Source organism: Belonocnema kinseyi, chromosome 3 (genome assembly GCF_010883055.1).
Source record: "Belonocnema kinseyi isolate 2016_QV_RU_SX_M_011 chromosome 3, B_treatae_v1, whole genome shotgun sequence".
NCBI classification, from domain to species: Eukaryota; Metazoa; Arthropoda; class Insecta; order Hymenoptera; family Cynipidae; genus Belonocnema; species Belonocnema kinseyi.
The window spans coordinates 95,120,792-95,124,986 of NC_046659.1; positions in this window are offsets into that span (position 1 = coordinate 95,120,792).

Below are 4,195 nucleotides of genomic sequence, written 5' to 3' on the forward strand. Positions count from 1 at the left end.
ACATTTTATGTTTTTAGAATGTTATTTGGTCTGACTTAGGACGTTTTTAAGACGCCCTAAGAACGGCTTGGGACATTCGCGCCCACTGGGATGTGCAGAAATAGTTTTATTTTAAAGTAATTGGAGAAAATTTGATTTTGACAACTACAACATAACTATTTTTCAGAACTTTCATATTCCTATCAAAATCGTTGCGTTTAATTGTCGAAATGAAAACTTCCATCATAAATTTAATTTTTTGACAGACTTTTAATAGTTGTAATCCGTTTTTGAACTTTTGATGCTGAAGCAGGAAAATTTGTGGTTCGAAATTCATACAAAAAATTCATTTCGACGTTTACTTTCGCGAATGATTAACTCGCAGGGCGAATAATGAAAAAATGTATTATATCTAATTTAAGCATTTATTTTATCTTCCTTAAAATTTTGTATTTCATCTGAGCCTTTTTCTAATGAAATGTCAGTTTTTAAAAAAGCTCAAGAGATGTCTGTTAAATACGTTTGACTACATTCAATTTAATTTCACATTTTATAATTAGATTTTTTCTCTATTACATGTCAAATTTTTATAAATGAGACATTTTTTGCAGCTTTTGATATCATAAATTAAATTTCTACTAATAATAAAGTCATATGTTGAATATACGTGACAAATAAGTTAAAAAAAATAGATTGTGAATTATTATAATTAAGCATCAAAATTTAACAAAATGCGGGAGCAGCCGACTTCGGCTGAATAAAATGGAATGAAACTTAATTAACTTGTAATCAAATTAATTATTGATTTGGTCTGCACATTTCTTGTGAAATTTATTCTAGTAACATTTGTGACCTTGGCATTCACCACCTAATTTAGCAGTAGAACTTCATCTAATTTTGTAAATGCTTGCTGGTGAAATAAATGTGTAATTAAATTGAAATTTTTGAGTAAATAAGTGTTTCTATTCACATCGTAGGCATTTTTTGTGAACATCAGTCAGTTTTAGTCACATTTTTTGTTCCAAATAAAGTGAGTTTTGATCTTATATTAGTCTGTGGTCGCCCTGAATTTAAACTCGATCCGTCTGCTTTCTGTACTGAATATTGAAACACTGTAAATTATGTGCATATTAGATAGTAATGATAGTATTTTACTTTTTTATACAATGGATAAACAAATGTGTGAGATACTTTGAGTTAAATATTAGCGCCGCTGAATTATGAGCTAAATGATTATATACATTAATAGCATATATGATTCGGTTCTAGAGAAGGAATACGTTAAACTAAAGGTTATATTTGTATGTTTGAAGAGACGAAACGTTAATCAGGCTCAACGTTATTCGTAATGAATAGGATCCATCCTAGTTGTGCAGAGCCAGCCGAATGCCTGACATAATGAATAATTACACACGTCAAAATGTTTCATATTCTTGGCACTCTCTGTTCTAGGCTTTTCTATCTCAATTTCATTTATTCTCGTGTACGTACATGCGATCCCTAATGTGTTTTGAGTTTATTTCTCAGGTTCTATATTTTTTTTCTTAAATTTAAACATTTATCTCCTGTTTTTAAACAATAATTTTTAGATGCAAATGTATACAATTTTCAACAGGCTGAAATATTTTAATATAATTAGCTATGAATCAAAAGGCTAATAAAAAATGTTCTATATTCCTTTCTTATTCTTACCTTTATGAACTTGGACGATTATTAATTATGTTTTATTTCAATATCGAAATTTTTGTCTTGTAAGATGCAGAGGTAATTTAGACCCAAAAAACCGCGAATATCTCCAAAACTAAAACCGACCATAAGGGACCATCAGTAAACTAAGTTGCCAATTTTTAGCAGTTTTTGATCCCCCCGCATCATCGTTGACGACCCATGTTCTGTCTTTACTGCCCTTTTCTTCCCCGAAAGTACCTTAATCATTGGATGAATACTAAAAATATAGAAAAGTGGATGAATTAACAGAAAAAGATTTTCTACCAAAATAGATAAATTTTCAACCCTAAAATATGAATTTTAAACATAATTTTCGATCTTTAACACACAGTAACATTAACAAACAAATAATTGAATTTCCAAGCTAAAGGGGCGATTTTTGAACAAAATATTTAAGTTTTGAATCCGAAAAGACAATTTTTTGGATGACCAAAATTGTGCATTCCAAAAAGATCTGCAAATTTGTTAGCAATCGTTTTGTGACAAGAGGCGTAGTTTTTTTTTATTCGTAAAAACTAAAATTAAAAGTTACTTAAGCAAACAAAAATAATGATAAGAAATTTGTCATGAATAATTATTTTATAGGACGCGCAGTTGTCTTAATCATAAAAAATAGCATTGAAAATAAAGAAATTAGAATTTTTTAAATACACAAGAGACGACAAGAAATGAAAAGACAAAAGTTGTTCAATCAAAAAAGACCCACCACATTTTAGATGAACTTTTGTTATAAATTACGTTTAAGAAAATCATGAACTTTTTAGAAAAAAGACACAAGCTACAATAACATTTTATTTAATTTAATTTTTTCGCCTAAATTAATATTTTCCGACCTAACTCGTTCTTTATTAATGTTTAGTTCCTTGATCAAAAGTGGATATATGTTTGTGCGCTTTGCTATTTTCCTTTTTGGTTTCTCTTTTCGCTGAGTTATCTATGTTGCTTAAATTTGATAATCCTATCCCAATATTGTCTAGTATCCTTTTAAACTCAAACGAAACTAACTTCATTCGGATGACAAGGAAACACAAACTTAACAGGTTTAACTAAAAACTAGATACTTTTGACAAATCATTACGAATTCCAAACTCTTTCTCCTACTCACCTCTTTCCTCACTTAAAAAAAAAAGAATTCATGTTTTCTCCTTGTTTTCAAAAAACTTCTCCTTTTTCTCGCCTTTTGTCTTAAATGCGAACTGAATTAATAGAACCTAATAGGTAAATCCACATATTTTTAGTTGCAAGTCATTTCTATCTAATTTAAATTTATACTTTAATTTTTTGGCTCTCAATCCATCATATTTGGTAAAAAATGTACTATTTGGTTGAAGATTTAACTATTCTGCTGAAAATGTTCTTTTTTTAGTTGAAAATTAATTTTCTCAAAAAAAATTTAACTGATTCCATTTTTGACTGAAAACTGATTGACTTTATTTGAAAATTTAATTATTCAATTTTTTGAAGCATCTAATCATTCTGAAATTCAGTATAAGTATTAAGTAGTCAAATATTTTTTATTAGACTGGCTAGTCTATCCATTTTTCCAGCTTCTCAAATTTTTCGAGATAACTATATACAGCCTTTTTCATTGAACATTCACTTTTGTTTGTTGAAAATTCCACTACTCGATTGAAACATGAACTACTTTGTTAAAGATTCATTCAATTGATTTTAAATTAAAATATTTTGTTAAATAAAAATTGTCTGGTTGAAAGTTGAACCAATGCATTTTTCATTGAAAATTCATCGTTTTCATGGAAAATTTAACTACTGGGCTGCAAGTTTATCTGATTTTTTAAACATACATTGTATTGCTTGACAATTGATTTATTGTGTTGAAAATTTGCTTTTTTGTTTGCTTGAGAAGTAATTCTTTGAACTGATCATTTAAATGTTTCGTTTTACGTTAAAATTTGAAGCACTTTCATACAAATTTATTTTATTTATAAAAGATCCATCTCATTGGTTGAGACTTTAACTATATTGTTGAAAATTCATTTTTATTTTATTGAAAGCCCAATTTTTAAACAGCAAATTATACTATTTTGTTTTCGGTTACAACCTGACCATTTTTAGTTGAAAATTCAACTATTTAGTTGCAAATTAACTTTTTGGTTCAGACTTCATATTTTTGGATTGAAAATTTAAATGTTTAATAGAAAATTAGTCTTTTTGTCTTAAAAAGTCTTTAAAAACTTTAAAAACTGATTTGTTCAAAATTCTATTATTTTGGTAGAAAATGATTTTGATTTGTTGAGATTTCATCTATTTTACCTAAATTTGACTTTTTTTACTTAAAATTAAAACCTTTTTTTTATATCTACTATTATATTTTTCATTAATAAGTGTTTCATTATTAAGTGTTCAAAATGACACTGAAATCAATATCATTTTGATATACAACAAAGATGATACGGAATTTAAGAGCATTTTGGTCAGCCAGAGCAGTGCCGTAGCCAGGATTATTTTCTGGGGGAAGGGGGGGGGG